The 20374-nt window shown below is 33.3% G+C and overlaps 1 pseudogene; it reads right to left on the reverse strand.

Moving 5' to 3' along the window:
• Positions 1–6197: 6197 nt before the first annotated feature.
• Positions 6198–15547, reverse strand: LOC110013289 (ubiquitin C-terminal hydrolase 13-like; annotated as a pseudogene).
• Between the last annotated feature and the right edge of the window lie 4827 nt (positions 15548–20374).

A 20374-nucleotide genomic window follows, 5' to 3' on the forward strand; every position in this document is an offset into this window, starting at 1 on the left:
GACAACTTACGGTTAAGAACTTATTTTTGCAAATGGTGATTTGATTTGAAAATTGAATGTAAAAAATTGGTGGACATAACCTACCTAGAGAGGAATTTTGAGCCTATACACTCATAAAAATCTACAATTTTTCTTTTCTCGAGAGATAATGCTTCATGATTTTGTCTTCCTAGAACTGGCTTTGAACCATATCGAGGCCACATCTTTATGCATATACTTGAAAATGATAAAGGCGCTAGGATAAAAACCCCTTTAGCTTAAAAAGACCACCTACATATAAATCCCCTTAGTAAGCCCATTTGAGCCTTATAAGCCTTAATTCCTTGTTATGCAACCCCAAGTATAAACAAACTCTACCGTCTTTTTATCATCCTTGTTTGGCCCTTCCAAGGACTAGTAGAGCGTCAAGGAAACAAAGATGTATTCTAAGTATATGTTTTGATATTAAGTGGGGGGATATCTCAATTATTGTAAAGGACATTTATGAGCTAACATGTCACATGAAAATCTTGTTCTATGCCTTAAAAAAAAAAGAAAAAGAAAAGAGAAAATTCCTTTAAAAAAAAGAGAAAAAGAAAAAAAAAAGGAAGGCAAAGAAAAAAAAAGGAAGAAAAAAAATATATTTTCTCTCTTTGAAAGAAAGGCATAGCTCAAGTCGAGGAAAGTGGGACATGAAAGAGTATGAGATAAATCAATTTTGAAAAGCTTGGATTCCTACATCTATTACTTGGTGCTCTAATTTAGTTCCTTGGATTTTCACCTCATTTTTCCTACCCCCAAACCAAAGCCCCATTACAACCAAAATATAAGACCTCTTGATTCAAGTGTGTGCATATTTATAAGTGGTGGAGATTTTGGTGTATAATCAAGCCTATGGTGAAGCATTTTCATAGCAAGCATTTGAGTGAAACACTCAACCAAAAACACTTGAGAGATTGGGAGATATGAGAGCATAGTCCACTTGTTTCCACGCTTAGTTTTCATGAAGATCATCTAGTGAAAACTTGTTTGAAACTTATTCAGTTGTCTTTTATCATATGATGTGTCATTCTTTGAACACTCAACTAGATTCTTGCTTGTTACTTTCGTTTGCGATCCATATTGTCACCGGACCTATATGTCTTAGTGATGGAGCTACTTCATTTACTCTTACTTCAATTGATTGATCTGGACATGTTATTCTCCTTTCATTGGAAATGTGGACCATGTAAATTATTTCAGCTTGGATTTGCCGATGATTTACTACTTTTTTGTAAAGCTGATATGGACTCCATTGGGGTGTTAAACGGGGTCTGGATCGATTTGCCGAGTTATCTGGACTTCGGCTTAATGTGCAAAAGAGCCATCTCATTTTATCACGAGCGGCACACGAGATGAGAGACCAGTTATTAGCATCGCTCAGGTTTCAGGAGGGGCATTTACCGATGTGATACCTGGGGCTTCCTCTAATCTCTTTCAGACTATCAATAGCGGATTGCCAACCTCTATTGGAAAAAATTGATAGTCGCATCCATGGTTGGGAGGGTACGACATTATCATTTGCGGGACAGATTCAGATTTTTAAATCCGTTCTCTTAGCTTTGTGTATCTATTGGGTTTCCGCGTTCATTCTGCCTAAACTTCTTATAAGGGAGATCGAGAAGAGATTGTGTTCCTTCTTATGGAAATGTGCTACTAGTGGGGGCTATGGAAAGGTAGCATGGAGAGATGTATGTAAGCCAGCTGCAAAGGGAGGACAGGGCTTACGAGACACTGCTATTCTTAACCGTGCCTTAATGAGTAAGAAATTATGTGATGTGATTCATTGTGATAGAACATCCATATGGGTGGAGTAGTTGTACCATGGGCGCTTGCGCGACAGGTCCATTTGGACATTCCTGAGCATGGAGGTTCGTGGGGTTGGAGAAAACTCCTTCGCCTACGCACCGTTATTCGACCATTGGTGGATTACCAAGTGGGTGATGGAGCTACCTTCTATTTGTGGTAGGACTCGTGGCACCCCCTCGGACCACTTATTCAAATATTCCCACGTGGCCCGCAACTCACTGTTCTTGAACTCTCGAAGAAACTTAATAGGGTCTGGATGGACATTGGCACTGGCCCTCATCACGAACATGTTTGGAGATTGTACAGAATTTGCCCATAATCCGTGGAGACGATGATAGTGTTCATTGGCGAGATACGAATGGATGTCTCACTATTGCATCGATATATCGTATATTACACCCCCCGGGACCCATGGTAGGCAGGACTTCACTACTTTCAGGCTCCCTAAAGATTCATAGACATACATTCATATTGTGGCTCACTATATTAGGAAAACTATCCACGACAGATAAACCGTAGTTGTCTTATCTTTGCACCCGTGTTCCTTGTGATGAAGGAGCAATAGAAACATATACAAACTTATTTTTCCGATGTTTTTATGTCAGACGATGCCTCATAACTGTGAGACAGGATGTTCGATTCATATGGTCGAACCGAGACTGGGCCATAGACGTGGAGTGGGCTACTAGGAAGTGGAGAGGGAAACATACTGTCAATTTATCCTACCGTGCACTACATGCTGCATGTGTCTATCATATCTAGAGAGAACGGAACTTGCACCGCTTTGAGCATGTTGATCGACCACCGAGCACCATCGCTGCCATCATAATGGACGATGTTAGACAGAGAATCAGTAGTGCTAATTTATCACACTCTGTTAGTACTTCTGCATTATATACACTATGGTATATCCCATGGCCTATTATAGGAGAAATCGATATTTGACTATTGTACTGTACGCATGTATCTTTTTTATTGATGAAACTTATATTTACCCAAAAAAAATTAATAAATAAACTTACAAAAAAACTCCTACTGTACATATCTCTTTCAATAAATCTTATTCCTCAAACTTAACATTTTATAAAAACACACATATATCACAAAAGCTAAGTGAACATTTATATTGACATTAAATCTCAGGGGATAAGATAATTATCCACTTTTATTTGTTACTTTGTCCTTTCACATGTTCTTATACATAAGAAAATTTTAGTCCTACTAACCTTAAAATATGACATCATAATGTCCTAATAGCCTAGCATAAAATATTTTCATGTAATGTTATATTGATTAAACCACCACAATTTTCTAATGTTATTGAAGGCTTCAAAACATAGTGATAGAACTGCACAATGGCCAAGACTAAAGCAATATAATAAAAAAAAATTACTACAGAATAGCAGAAACAATTTCAATAGCTCTTCAATATATCTCTTTATCTATCTATCTATGCATATATATTTCTATATATACATTTAAAAAAATAGACAATCTCCCAACAATAATGTACATGAAGCCAAGTATAATTAACAATTACAAGTACTATATACAACTCATACAACGAATCTAGAATACGATCCTCACTGTCCTGAAACAGTTGATTGGTCATCCACGGCACAAATCTAGAACACCCACAATAAGCTAGTGGATTACATGTGAATCGATATGAAACCCTACATCAAGAGAAGCTCTCCAATATATGTACAGATATGTATATTACACTCTCAACTTTGACAAATGTTTTACGGGTGAAGGCAATTTACCCCCTGTGATATATAAAATGAGCACATTACCCTCTATGAAAAAATATATAGCAATTTATCCCCCTATACTTTTTAAAATGAAGCAATTTACCTCCTTATATAGGGAGGTAAATTGCTTTATTTTGAATTACATTGGGAGGTAAATTGTTGTATTTTAAAAATTACAGGGAGGTAAATCGCTATTTTAATTTTTTTTTTACAAAAACCACCTAGAGGTGGGGGAAGCTTTTTGTAGTCCCCAGTCCTTCTATATTAAAATGCACAAAATAGTTACAACGGGGAGTGCTACCTCTCTAGAATTTCTAACAAAGACATAAACAAAGAGTAGTACTCCCTTACAACAAAAGACACAAACAGGTGTACTACAAAAATTATGGCAAGTCAAATCGCTATTTTTTTTTTCATAAGGGGGTAATTTGCTCATTTGCGATGTCACAATGGGTTGCTTGCATTTTTCCCAATGTTTTACTTATGATTTTTCATGATCTGGCTATATAAGGACCCCACTGGCGGCCACACTCCTAATTTTATATCCTCAAAGGCTTGTTATGTGAGGTGCGATACTGAAAAGAAGAGATCATTGCAGATCTTAGTTAGAACTATTCTTATAGAAAACACAAACATATCACTGCAACTGCAGATATAAAACAAATATATGTCCTGAATTCGTAAACTCAGTACGTTGCATGCCTTATTTTTGTTTTTAGAGCAACTAAAGTATGTCTTGTGTTTTATAGCATGCCATATTAAGTTTTCTTTTTGCACGTAAGGGTAAGGGCTCATAATATAGCAATCAACTTATTTGTTCAGTAGATAACTAAAGTACATGTAGCATGAAATGAAATTTTTACATAATATTTGGTTTCAATTTTGCTTCATCTCCGAGATGGGCCAAAAGAGGGACAATGTTTGTTTTGCTTTGTTTCAGAAGTTTAGGTGGTATTTGAGATGTTTTAAAATAGTCCTCATTTGTTTTTTGTCAAAATAAGTCTACACTCTAACTATAGGCCCTACAACTACAAAAATTATATACATACTCATACATATATATAAATATATATAAAAGAGACATGATTTGACAATGAACAGTAGTTTTTGTGTCCTACTAAACAACACCAAACATACCATACTTATTTTATATTATCTCCAAAAATAAATCCAAACATACACACTATCTCTATCTCCACAAGACACCTCAAAATAAGTTAAAAATGACACCAAACATAATGTTAGGTTTTATGCAAAACTTTCAGCAAGATTATCAACATCAAGCGACAAAATCAAATTTATTAAAAAAAATTAAAATAAAACAACGTATAGATTACCTGATTTGCTGCAGGAGCCTTCTAGGGGTATTGTTAACGTGTTCCAGTCAAAGATATTGCTCCCAAGAAACACAAATACTACTTCTCTGTAGAGTCAAAACATATTATGAAATTTAAGCGCATCTGCATATAAATATTGTTACAGAGTGTGTCTGTGTGAGAGAGTGAGTGAGACCTGGAAATGGTCGAACAAAGTACCTGAGTCCTCCAAGTATTCTGCTCGACTATGCGACACAAAAGAAAATCTCCACTGCATAAAATCGAGAAGATTCATGGAGAAAGTAGAAGTTGTAGCAAGCCTAACCACATAAGCATCATAACATCATTTTAATTTAAAGTGATTGTAACAATTAGGCTCGGGCTGGAATACCTTCGAAAATTCCTCATCTCGTACTTGCAACTTGTTCTGCACACGAACCTTGATATGAGACAAAGTTTCACCAATAAAAATGGCTCACCAAGATTATTAATTCGCTGCCAGAAGCAAAATGAATATATAAGAATTAAAAGTAAGAAAATGAAAGAGATAATGCAGTTGCAGTTGAATTAGAGAAGTAGAACGAGTACAAATATCTGACGAAAACTATGAAGTAACGAACTGAAAATACTACCGTCTGGTTTTGAGCATCCTCATGCATGAGGCGACACACATGAATCAAACATTTACTTGGGCAACGAAATTTCTCTTCCTCTGGAATCTGCAATGAGAAATTATAAAGGTGGAGAAATTGTTGATATTAAAGATGAACATATGCGGAAGCCAATTTTAAAGGAAAAAATTTCGTAGCCTATCAAAGACACGGTACTAACATTGAAAGCAAATAGCAAGATATTTTTTGTTATGTGTATCACCTGAAAAATGCAAGCATTTATATACATAGACACACATATGTATAGAAACAGAAACAGAACTCCTCTGCTCGTAAAGTCCAAAGATTGTCATTTATTGCTGCGATCTTATCACTATTAGGATATATCTGTGGGAACTTCGAGTCTCAACAACTTAAAAAAATAAGCATAGAAGGCTAGACATAAGGAATTTCTGACATCCATTTGGAAACACAATATACAATTTACTATGTGAAGACCACATGGGCTAAATACAAAAACCTAGCAAGTACTGAGACTCAACTTCCAAGTCAGAGTGCATATCTCCGACACGTGCAATTTGTGTGTAGTCAATCCATACAAGATTTTTCAGCGTAAAATAAATTGAATTTAAGTATATAAGTTGGATTATTATGCAAAAGTTTACAAAAATATTATTTTGATATTAATATTACGAAACTAATGAATGCAACAAAAAGAAGATGCAACAATTCAGGAGCTTATAGATCTTGTGCGATAATACTTCCAACAACCTGAGCTCTGCATGTGGACGAGAAAGTTTCACCTGTTTAACGTAAACATTGGAATAGTTAAAAAATCATATAACGCTATGTTATGTGACAAATCTTAGAATTCTAGGAACATACGCACGCACACTCCCGGTAATAACTTGTCAGCTATATTACCTTCTCCTCGAGATGCTCAAGCACATCACCAATAGTGCTTTCTTTTGGACGCCTAATACTGTGAGTTTCCAGCTGTATATCGTAAACAAATAAGATTTTTAATGTTTGCTAAATATATAATAAATTTGCAAGTCTTGCATATGTACGCACTTTGTTACTTTCACACCCTCATCAAATGAACCCCGACTTAGAGTTGTATGAATGCATACTTGGTCGTAATGCTGCAACATCTCTAACAAGTTTTGTACTCCTCGAAATCTTATAGGACGGGCTTTTGGTCGCTGAGAGTAGATATTGTGTGATGTAAGTCGTAGTTTGGACGGATCATCGACTCCAAATTTGTTCGCTACTCTCTTAACAACTTTATCATATGAATCAAGCTTTGACCTTCACAATTAGTGAAATTTGAATAGCAGCATTAAGTGGATTAATATTACCAATCATCACATAGGAAATTACACTCTAGAATTAAAAGTCTGTCTTGTATTGAACTCACAGTTGTAAACAAAATTCAACCTTTTCAGGCTAAAAAGTGGATAACCTAAAAAGTCAGGATATATTAGATGAAAGTTAGAAGCATCACATCATTGCTTTAACAAGAAGGTAGTTGCGGGGAAAAAGAATACTTTTAGACTTAGAACCATTATTTTGGGGTCACTGAAAAGAAATAGATGTTATAAATAGGGTACATTGAATAACTAATAGTGTCCAGGTATGCACACGCACATGCACACTAAGATAATGGGAATCAAGACCAGGTGCAAGAGAAAAAGCAAAACTTTTAAAGAACCGTAGAAGATAATATGATGAGATCACTCGATAATATTATACTCTGATATGATTCATTGTTTCTCGGAGGTGAGAATGTACAAATTTTATATTTTGTATATTTTTTAAGCAAATAATAGCATCAAATACCAAAATACTTTAATAGGTAAAACCTTTTGTAGTCAAATAAATAATAAGGGCTTGGAATGTAATTAATTATGCTTTTTTCAGGTAATTAACGTATACAATAGTCAATATGAGGCAGAACATCAACTATGTGATAAAAGGGACCATTTCAAGGAGGAGAAATGCAAAGAGAAAATAAAAGAGAAGTCAAAGAGCAATAAATCACACAAACGTAGGCATCACACTAAAATAACAAGAAACAAGGAGCAACAGAGGGAGAAATAGAAAGAGTTAGGAATGTCAAAGATTCCTGGAAGATATTATGATGAGATATGTTGGAAATATCTCAACAAAGTGATGAACCCGAATGAAACAACAACTGCAGAGATAATGGTGGATTTGAAAACCCTTACACAATAATTTCAGATCAATGAATAAAGAACGAATAACAAAAAAATAGCAATACGGAAAGTAGTAAAGTAATCGGCACAGGAGCCAGATCTAGCAATCGAATACCCAAGCGCCACCATCGGCCGGCAACCCTCATGGTTGCGAAAAACCCACAAAGCCACCAAGACACAAAGATCCATAAAGATACCACTAAGGCTTCATTTAGAATCACTCAAAATTCCAATAAGAAGTTTCTTTCACACTCAGAAAATATTCTCACAAAGTATTTCACGAAAAGGGGTTTTAGTTTTGTTGTTGTTCTATCTCTTTAAAACCATAGAAGACCAATATATATATATATATATATATATATATATATTTATATAGACAGAACACAAAGCATAGAGATAGAAAGAGGTGAGATGATGAGAGAGTTCCAAGAGCATTGGAAACTTGAGAAAAACAAAACCAGAGATAGAAAGGAGGGAGAGGAAGAGGCATCGACTGAATAGTGGAAGAATAGGGTTAAGTAGAAGAAGGGTAGGGTTTGTGGATTGGGTAGGGTAATGGGCCAGGCAGCAAGTGGGCTGCCATCCAAGTGGGGGGGATGGGGTGGGCCATGGGCCAAAAAATCCAACAACATCATATGGAACAAATAATATGGGCTAGAAAAGTAATTTAACTACGCTATCTTTAGTTAGCTTATACAATAGTCAATATGTAGCACATAATTGAGTATGTGATATAAGGGACTATCTCAAGGAGGAGAAACATGCATAGAAAAATAAACGATAAGTTCGAGAACAAGCAAGAACGCAAATGTCTAATATGGCAGTGCAATAAATGGGTTGTTCATCTTAAGAGATTTGCAGCATAGGGTGTTTGCAATAGCAAGCTCCAATGTGGCAAATACGAGTCTCATCTACGTTAACCCTCTTATTGCTATTTTTAAGTATAAAATTCAAGTAAACACATAACGATTCATTTTCTAGGCACGAGATATTGGATAAGCGTAAACTCGAGAGAGCTAGAGATATGGTTTTCATTCAAATGCAAAGCTACTCTATGAAGTCTAAAATTATAAATAACTATTGATGTTACAATACAAAGGGAACCTATAGAAGAGAATTTGAGTGAGAAGGAAGCATTTGAAAGAATAACAAGGACAACATCTAGTGGAGATATACTCTCATTAAAAATAACTAAAAGTTGAAGGTTAGAAGGAAGTACGCATGTGCATGCTCATCTGCACCTAGGTCCAGGTGAAGGAACGTATAAAGTGAGTTTTCACATAAATGCGCTTCCGCATCTACATCGGGGAGAGAGGAAGACAGAAGTGAGCTTGACGTATTTACATTAAAGAAAAGCTCAAATATGAAGGACTGCTAGTTGTGAAAGCGGCAATATTGAAATGAATTATATGCCCAAAAAATCCAAGTTAGACCAATATGGATTATGTTTGATACTTTAGGAAAAGATATTCCCACAATCCAACAACACGATCAACATAAGAAAGAAATATGACATGTGAAGCATATATCTTGTAACTACAATATAGTGATTCTACCTAAGATGCAAATACATACAAATAAATTTTACTAAGTAATATGACCACAATATTTATGAAAATGTACTTGAAGGATATGCTGGTATTCGAGGAATGATGGAATATCCGGGCAACGAAATAGCTTCCTTGTTTGAGCAGACAGTGACTTTTGATACCAGACAATGTCCCCATCCTCTAGCTGCAATAAAAGAAACCGGAAAGTTATCAAAATACAATCTTTGTCCTGACAAGATACTTGTGATTTTCATATACCTGGTTAAATGTAAATGTAAGTCCCGTGTCAATTTATGCACACATGACTGTGGGCTCAAACTTTATCTCCTGAGAAGGAAAAAACACAAGATATCATCACCATTTAAAAAATATTTGGGCATTTTGTAAAAGATATTTTCAACATTTAAACTGTATATATGCATTTTATGAAAGATATCTTCACCATTTAAAATGAATATGTGCATTATATTTCATATGCATAGCAATTTTTAAGTCCTTGTAAAGAAATTGCATCTAACATGAGTTATGTTCATCTCCATGACATTTGATAGATGTAATAATAGCTCCATTTAATGAAAACAGTTGCATGTGGGTTTCATTTTAAGTTGCAGCTAACAACAATCTATTAGGATTGTTACTATGATGTAGAAATAAGCAAATACTATCTCTTCCATTCATATATTGGAACAAACCTCAAAGAGTTCTATCTCATCATCAGGAGCATAGCCTGCAAGTTGATTTAACTTCTCTAGAATATCTGATGGCTTGTCATAGCTCTTGACAAAAAGTCTTCCAGCATATCTGGTATGAAATGAGAATAGATTAAAGGCCAATACCATTCTTTTATCTTTACTCTTCAGGAAATTACTCGTGTATGTCCTTTCTATAGATATTTACTCCACATAGAACCTCATGCGAAATAAGGGAACAAGAAAAATACCTTAACTCCCCTTTCTCACTCTCATAAAGCTTAAAGAGCAGTAAAATGTCATCACTTTCTTTATCAGGGAGAGGGCCGATGCACAAATCCTTAATCATAGTACTAAAATTTAATAAGACCAATTATGTAAAGAAAGGCCTTCAAAGCTCATTTACTGCATACATTTGGAATTACCTGTGTACACTCTACTTCTAAAAACGACTGCAACTCATCATTGGAATTCTTACTTGATAACCTCTTTAAATGGCTGACCTACAATCATATACAATCATATAACAATCTGAAATGAGGGCAACATTCAAAATGTCAAGTGTCTCCAATTTAGTACCCATGTAAGTAACTCCAAAGTGGAAACGGTGCTGATCAAGATCAAAAGTAGAGCCAATCAACAAACTCTAATCACGCCTTCCACATATATTTCTATCTGCAAGTTTTCTCTTTTATTTAATACTTATATATTTTTAGTTTTACACTTCATTGAAATTTGACGTAATTATATATATATTGTCTGTAGTTTGAAAAATTATATTTAGTAATAATATCTTTTATTTTCATCCAACAACTTAATTCCTCTACTAGTCAAAATTCATAGAATTTTCTTATATATTAGTAAAAGATATTGGAATGGAAAACTATATTTACCCGCGAATGACTTACTACTTATTGCAGGTCAAACAAACTTTTCCTTGCATAACACCTTATAAGGGTGAAGATATATCTGCTCGCATTAACGTGCGTGAAGATGTATAAGAGTAGTTCAAATAGAAAAAAAATATTTGACCTATAATAAATCAGTAATAAGTCAATCAAACGTAAATATGAAGTTTCATTCAATTTTTTTTTGCTAATATCAGCACATTTGGTGAATGCTCACTAACGGGGAGAACTATTTGTTATATGAAAATAAAATCAGAAGTACTTGATGTAATTTTTCAAATCACATGGAATCTATGTATAATTTATACCAAATTTAAAGAAAAGGCATCCTAATTATCCCTAAATAAATACATATTTAATACTATAATGTAAAATATATTAGAACTGTGTTCAACGAATATCTTATTTTTGGAATTCTATAAAATAATATGATAGTTTAACTTATGTATTTACTAAAGTAATGATTAATAAATGATTTAGTATTTTTTATGTTGTTATACATTGAGATATAATACTACTTGTTCTTCTATTTTATTTTACATAATTATCAAAATAATAATTTAAATTGCTATAGCAGTATCTTAATTATTTCATAATCAGTTTGGTTTTATTTTTAGAAAATTTTCTTTTCAATTACATATATATATATTATTAAAAAATTTTGTTATATAATTAATTCAGAACAAAAAACGTTTATAAGATAATCTTCGTTATAGTGATGAAAAATTCCAAGAAATACTGAATATTTTTGTATGTTTTATACTTTATTAATGAAATATGTAAATTAGCAAGTTATGTTTAAATATTTACATAATTTAATTTGTATCTTTACACATCTTTGCTAACTAAACTAATCCATTTTGTAGAATTAGCATAAGTAAGAAGTTTTTAAAATTTTATATTTTGTAATAATCGATCAGTATAAATATTTAAATATTATTATACATTCAATTTCATATTAATTGTCATTATACTTTCATAATTTATTAACTAGTTTTGATTAAAAAAAATGTATATATATAAAAATATTTTTATGATTAAACATAAGGTAAATCTTTCTTTTTTTGTGTGTAATATGTTTAATAAATATCCTTAAATACATAAATGTTTTAATGTTATCTTCCCAATCAAAATTTTAAATTTTCTTAATGAATAACCTTGAGTTCGAACTTAGTTTTTCCTTTTCAAGTTATGTCGAGCCCGAACTTGAGCTTGAATCTTAAAATTTTTTCGAACTCATACCCTTACAATTACCGAAACAAAAATAGAAACAAGAAGTCAATGCTATATATTATCCAACACAACTCGAACTGCATTTTCTATTATAATTCTTGTTGCATCTTCTATTTTGTTTTACACATACAGATCACGTGTATAAAGATTATGTTATAATTTTATCTAAGGGAAATATTTTATACACGTCAAAATATATATGTGAAACTAAATAAACAGGAGTAGAAAATCCAATGTAAACACAACCAGGAAAAACCGCATAATGATGTGGCAAAAGCGATAAAAAATAATAATTAAGAAGCATAAGATGTTTACGGTGTAGGACTCCTCTAGGAGTGTCAATGGCCGATTACGATGATGAGTTTTATTTCGGCGCTTTCCCTATAGCCAAAAATGCTGGAAGTACACTGGTGCAAGAAATTCTCTGGCAGTCTTTTCCTGTCAATCATCTTCAATTTTAGCTAATACGAACATAGTACAAGTATCGAAAAATAACATTTTTCTTCCCATAAAATAAAGCCGTCCACTTTTGGTCACATTGGTTATAGGACTATCACTTTTGGTTGCCAACTTTCAAAACTTGGCACTTTTAGTCTCATGACACCTTTCCATTAGATATTAACAAAAAAAACTACGTGATAGTTTAGTGCATGGAAACAAAAGTGTTGTCTTTTTACGTTCCGACTAAAGTAAGAGTCATGTAACCAAGGTACCAAAAGTGTAAAGGCCCAACGACCAAGTATTTTCGTTAAAATATTTAACAGAAAGGTGTAATGAGACCAAAAGTATTACTTTTCATAAGTTACAGGGACAAATGTGAGAATTCCATAACCAACGGGACAAAAAATAAAATCACCCTAAATTACGATACTAAAAATATTATTCCAACATAGTACAAGTGACAAAAGAGTCAAAAGAACTACAACTTTAATTACATTATGGATATTTAAGGAATAGTAGAATGCTAAATGGTTAAAATTACTAACATATTGGACGAAACATGCTATTTTCCCGATACAATACAAGTAACACAAGAATAACAACAACAACAACTAAAACGTTAAATGGTTAAAATTACTAAAAAAGAACATGCTTCACAAGAAGAACAAAAGTGTACTCCCGTAAGAGTAAATGATATTGGACACAGGCTAATCATATGCAGAGGGGAAAAAAATACAATTACATACCTAAACAAGCAGATTTTACAATAAGAAAAGTTCCAATTGATAGCTAGTGAACTAATAAGGTTGATTTTTATTATTGGTTGTTCTCTGACATAGGGGGAGATTAAATTTTCTAGTGCAGTTGTTAGTTACAAATTCTATTACATTTTATACACGACATGTGTATAAAATCCTTCCTTAGATGAAATTAATCACGTAATCTTATAATTAAGGTGTGTATGTATGCTATGGAATAAAAACTACAACATGAATTGTAATAGAAAGTTCAATCTTTATAAAAGGACACAATAACTGTTAAGATTATGAGAATCTAACTTCAATCAATTGGAAATACTTATATAGCTTAAAAGTGTAAAATGGCATAAGCTTCTGAACACAAAAACTTCTAACTTTGGCATGATCCACTAAATCAAAACATATATCCTTTCCAATCTGCCTTGCAAAATCTTCATCAGTCACAACCTAAAGACATCACCATCGTTCTCTAATTAAAAATCTGCCTAAAATGAAGACAATGAAATAGTAAAACTGTTACTATATAGAAGAATTGTCAATATAATTTACCTTTACAATGATGTACATATCAGCTTCTGCTTTTTTTTTTCTTCTTTAGTTCTTTCTCTTTTTGCTCCCTCTTCAACCTTTGCTACACGAACAAAAAATTTTACTAATGCGAAATATATAGAAAAAGAATAACAAGATGTTTCGCTAAGCTTATAAGCACATGATCAGATCATTTTATAAGATGTTTAGAACCCTATAAGCTCTTGAGAACCATTTAGTAATTTTATTTTTAAGAGCTCATGAGATCCTAAGTAAGATGTTTTGGATCTTATAAGCTCTTTAAGAAAAGGTTAACCTCACCTATCTTGTTTTTAAAATATCTTATAAGTTCTTCAAATAATGTCCAAAAAACTAAAACACACTCACAATTTTGTTAGTATTTCAGTTTTAACCTTCATATAAGTTATATCCCCCCAAAACAAAATTATCTATTTGTATAATTTTAAATTCTAAGAGTTTGATGAATTTTTTTGGTTATTATTACATTATAAAAAGCTTAGGGTAAATTATATTTTGCTATCCGAACTACGCCCATTTTTTTACACTTCGCTATTGAAATTTTCTTTTTGTGTCACCTTACCATATCAACTTTGCGAAATTAGTTCTTTGCCATATATGATCATCTTTTTATTGATTTTAGGCCTAGAGAACATTGCATGTTGCACATATATGTGATGTTTTTTCGATAAAAAAACTTGATTGAGAAATAGTTACAAATGGCAAATTGTAAAATTTTGTAAAATTAAGATAGTAAGTTGACACAAAAAAAGTTTAGATGCCAATGTGTAAAAATGGTCATAGTACGGATGACAAAATATAATTAATCCAAAAGCTTATTACGTCTAACACTCTAATGTCGTACAAGCTCAAGCATCATATTTATCCAAATAATTTAAGAACTTATTTTTAAAGTAAGAATAAATATCTATAAAATCTTAAAATATCTTACAAGATCTAGAAGCTTAAGATGTTTCAATTAAAATTAGCCAAACACCCTCTAAGTTTCTTTTATAAAAGCAAAAATGACCTAAGCTGATTTTTTATCAAACCTTAAGATGTTGAGAAATATCTATGTCATCAATGTCGCACAGTATTTTATCCTTGTCACTTTCACGTATGTACACCAGCATATAGGCATTAGACTGCCTCGTAAACTTGAGGGGGGCATTATATGCATTTTTCGTCATTACATGCTGTCAAGACATAAATGAAAAGGTAAGAAAGTATCAACAAGTTTTAACAAAAGCATGAAAAATGAAAGGAGAACTTACTTCTTCTTCACCTCCAGAAAGCTCGTCTAAAGCCTTTATTATGTCTACTTTTGTCACTCGTTCATCATGGAATTTATACCTGAAACCATTGTTTTCGAAATCACCATATTGCATTCCATAACTCCAAAGTTTGCAATTTACATGCCAAGCCTTAATTCTATTAAATTTATTTCATAAAAAAATTAATAGTGTACCAAAATCACACATAGTGTATCAAATGAAGCTAGTTAAGTTTAAGCTTCTAAACAATACAAAGCTAAAGAACATTTATAAATATAGATATGCAATTTTTTATGGATTAAATTCCATAACTAATTCAATACCACTGGTTGGATAGAGTTGGGCTTATGAATGCATAATAGTGTCTGCCGTGCACACCACAACTGTGGACCAAAACACTGCAAAGAAAGAAAATAGTCATAATGCAAATGTAAACTAATATTCTGGGACAAAATGCATGAAATCCCCCTGTGTTTTAAAAAGTATGCAAAAAATACCCCCCTATTTTCAGAATACGTTAAAAACCTCCATTCTGTTAGCAACTAAGGGGAAGTGGAGGAAACGTGTATCTGCTGCGTTTGGTAGTTATTTTCTGCGATTTAGGTCATATTTAACGATAATTTAGACTAAAATACCCCTCTTTGGGTCTATATAATATACAAAGGGCTTTTTGGCTTATTTTCTGTCTTTCCTTTTGGCATTTCAAACCCTAAAAATAAGTATTAAATTGCTATATTAAATTTAAATTAAAATATTAAATTATATTTAATTTATTTAATATTAAATTATTTTATATTTAAATTCTAATAATTTTGTAATTGTTACTTATTAAAGCTAAAATTAATTTTAATTAATTAAAATATATATTTAACTACAATAATTATTATTAATTAGCCAAAAATATTTAATTATTATAATTTTTTAAAATATTCATAATTAACTAAAATATATTTTAGTTAATATAATTAAAATTAATTAAAAAATTGGAAAAAAAGAAAATCTGCTATTTCGCCCCTTTTTCGCCGGAAACTTGTTTCTAAGTTTTCAGCGCTGTGCGGACGAATTTACGACAGCCAATGGTGCCATTAGAATCCTCTCTTCAAGACGAATATTTTCATATCTTTAATTTGAGTTTTCGTCAATTGTAAAGAGTGGGCTCAAGTAACGATTGCCGAACATGTTTGCCGTTGATTCATCTCTGTCTCGTCGAACCTTGATCTAAGACCACTACCATCATAATCGTCTCTTCAAGGCGATTCTAACGAGACCAACCTCACTCAATTTGATAAAATATTTATGGAGATATGATGATTTTAACAAAATCTCGTCGCCGGCGATGAGATTTTTGGGGGGAAGCCGGGGTTAAGTGGGTGGGAGTGGGGGCGCAGCAGGGGGGTAAAGGGGTGGGTGAGGTAGTTATTTTTTTTTAATATATAATAATAATATATTTTTAAAAATTTAAAATTATTTATATATAATATAAGTTTAGTAATGTGTTGAATCTAGACCTTTTATTTTTTTAAAATCTAACGATTGAGATTAATTGATTAGATCTAACGATCAATATTTGAACAACAAATATCCAACGGTCATTAAAATAGAAAATAATATATATTAAGTAAGGGTATCACGGTCATTTTCTAAAAAAATAACATCGTTAGTTGGATTTAACGGAGAGGGAGCGATTGAGCTGAGCTTTACAAAACACATGGGAGCTTTTAGCCTATTTTGAAACTAGGGGGGTTTTTCTTGCAGACTTTTTACAACACGGGGGGTTTTATGCATTTTGTCCAAAGTTTTGCAAGGGTCAAGAATAAGAAAATTTAGAGATGTTGCAATTTGGATAAGAAAATAATCCCAATGGTCAATTTATATTTTTTAAAATTTGGCATTTTAGTTCTCTGTGTTACTAGATTTGCAAAATAGGTTCTATCGCTTTCAAGGGTTTTTCAATTTTGGTCCATATGGGAGCCAAAGTCCAAATTAAAGAAGAAGCATGTGTGAGGAATATGTTTTTCTCCGGAAACATTTACAAACTTTGGTGATTGAAAGACCAGAATTGAAAAAATTTACAAGTTTACATGACATATTTGGTATACTGGAAAAATAAATGACTAAATCGTCATAATGCAAAAGATACAGGATGAAAAATTCATTTAAGCTAAATAAAGTATAAAGAAAGGATTTGCCGTAACAGATATTGTAGGTGTTAAATACCATTCAACGTAAATAGTAAGCACAACAAACACACGGTGCCACAAATGAATGCTTAATACATTCATCAAGATAATATCACATTCATAAAGATTGCTAAATGGTTTCCAAAACCGCCAATCCAATTGGCTTTCTGGTCACCATTTCTAACATGTTAGTCAAGGATTCCGAATGATGTTTGCACTTATTGCCCAAAGAAGGGCCATTGGAAGAGAGAGTTCTAAGCTCCTCTCCAATGAATGTAAAATCTTTGATTGAGTATTAACATAATTACCATTCTACTCTTGGTATTGGTTACCAATGAATCATAATCTGCGGATGGTTTTTAGGTGGTGATGAGGAGTAGAAAAGCCGAAACAAGAAGGTCATAAGATTTAACGATAGCAGGTATTGCTGCAAAGACTAAGGACTCAGTTAGTCTTAGTGGTACTCATGTTAGGATAGTGTTTCTGTAACCTAGAATCATCGAAATAGTATTTTCAATTATTGTTTGACAATTTGATACATGTTTTGATCAATAAAGTCTTTTATTTGACATTAATGGGATTCATGTCTGCTGGGTGAAATATAAAATACTATCTCATAATTGAATTATGCATACTCAAATAAAGAATTAATGATAATCAAAAGCGAGACTTACAGTTCTGGCTGGACAATCTCTTCTAGTGGAGCATAAGAAAGAGTGCTGGATTCAAAGAGTACTAGAAATAGGCGACTTGGATCCATTAGCTTTGAAAACCTTTTCTGAGAAGGAGAAAGACTGCAAAAGCTCTTTCATGGGACAAAATGAGCTAACCAATTAGATGTTGGATTGGATCTAATGTGGACATCTGTAAGTCACGAAAATACACAAAATTTGTATGGGGTTCACAAATCTATTTCTATTTGATCAGGTTCAATGAATTAGACTCAGAGTGGTGAACCATATTGATTGCCTTTAGATTGGATCGAGAGGGTATGCATTTAGTGGTTGTTCTTAAATATCAAGAATGAGAATGTTACTCTCACTAGGTGAAGTTCTTCTTGAAAGCACCACGGTTGACAGGTCTCTGGTAAGGAAGAAATTGGAGATTATTTGATTGGTGTTTCACGAAAATAAGTTGGCCCTTATTGTATGATGAAACTGTCGTCCTACAAAGAACTTGAGTTAATGGGATATCCCATACACTTCAAGGAAATAGTGAGAGTAGGTTTTTATAAGACTTATAAAAAAATCATTCGTAATACTATCTCTGACTGATCATTGCCATTCCTTGTTTGTCTAAGAAATTGGATTACAATCCAATAGGACATAAGGAGGAGCGATGTGGGACATCTGTTAGAACCAGAATTTTGGAGCCTAAGGATTCACTATGAAGTTCAAACTAGGTTTAAGACTTCAATAACTGGAATATTCGGCATATCAAAGGATCATACTAGGTATGATTTGATAAAATGAGCCTAAGATCAGTGAGAGTTGGATTGAGTTCCAATGTGTTTAGTCTGTAAATGTCTTACTCATTTAGAATGAGGTTAAGATGTTTGAGAAGCGACTGAGAGCCTTTTTGTGGAAAGGTACGATGACCAGTGGTTATGCCAAGGTAGCGTGGCAGGATGTATGTAGGCCGATTGAGGAAGGAGGTCAGGGCTTATGTGACATTGCTACCTTAAACCGCCCATTAATTTTTGCAAAAAGCTTTGTGATGTGATACGGTGTGATAAGACATCCATTTGTTTGGAATGGCTTTACCAGGGATGATTACGAGAGACATCCATTTGGACAGTATTAGACCATGGGGGTTCGTGGGGATAGAGGAAGCTCCTTCGACTACGCTCCTTATTAAGGCCGACGGTGGAATATCAGTTTGGAGATGGGTCTTCGGTATATCTTTGGCAGGATCCGTGGCATGAGCTTGGCCCTTTAATTCACCGATTTCCATTTTGGAGAAACTCAGTCACATTATTCAGGATGGGCAATGGCACTGGCCTATCAATCCACGTTACATTGAGTATTTGAAAATACTACAGGCGCTACCCACAATCTATCAAGGGAATGATCCCATTTTATGGCATTATAAGGATGGTCTACGTATTGTAGAGTCTACTCGATATCTGGGCCCATCAGGACCCAAGGTAGGCTAGCCCTCACTACTTTTGGGTTCCTTCAAGATTTCGAGACATAACTTCATACTATGGCTTGACATCCAGGAGAAACTTTCCACGGCCGATAAACAATGGTTCTCCCACATAGATGCCTGTATATTGTGTGAAGGAGTGGCGAAACACATAATCATTTGTTCTTTCGGTGTCGGTTTTCTCAATGATGCTTAATAATCTTAAATGGTATGTATGTTTTCGTTGGCCGAATCATAATTGGCTAAGAGATATTACTTGGGCAACAATAAAATGGAGAGGGAAACACCTCATAAACGCGGCATATCAGGTATTGCAGGCTTCTTGTGTCTATCATATATGGCGAGAATGCAACCAACGACGATTTGAGCCGATGGATTGGACGGCTGACTCGCTAGCGTTTTTTATTTTAGAGGATGTTCGGCAGAGGATAGTTAGTGTTACATTACCTCCCTCTGTTAGTTCTTGTGCGCTTTATAGAAGATGGCGTATCCCTTGGCTTTTCGAGGGAGAACTCTCACTTTGAACATTGTTGTACTATACGATTATACCTTTTACTTAATGAAATTTACATTACCGAAAAAAAAAACTAAAATAAGCAATCTACAATTAATATAATTAAACACAATAAAGTTTTAAATTAGCCGTTGTTACCGGGCAACCAACTTAAGAGATGATCTGTACTAGTTGACACTCCAAAATTTGAGTAATAATCTACAAGCTAATCAAGTTTATATGCACGAAAATTAGAGTGTTGAGAGTGTGTGGTTAATAAGAATTTCTACAATAGATGGAATGAAATGAAAACAACTTGCACATATACTTGGAACTCTTAATATAACCTTGAAGACTAGCCATTAGAAAATGAAGCCGTTATTTTGTAATGGACTTTGTAATGGTCATTACAAAAATCCGTCTCTAA

This window comes from Sesamum indicum, linkage group LG13 (genome assembly GCF_026168435.1).
Source record: "Sesamum indicum cultivar Baizhima isolate 11 linkage group LG13, ASM2616843v1, whole genome shotgun sequence".
Taxonomy (NCBI): Eukaryota; Viridiplantae; Streptophyta; class Magnoliopsida; order Lamiales; family Pedaliaceae; genus Sesamum; species Sesamum indicum.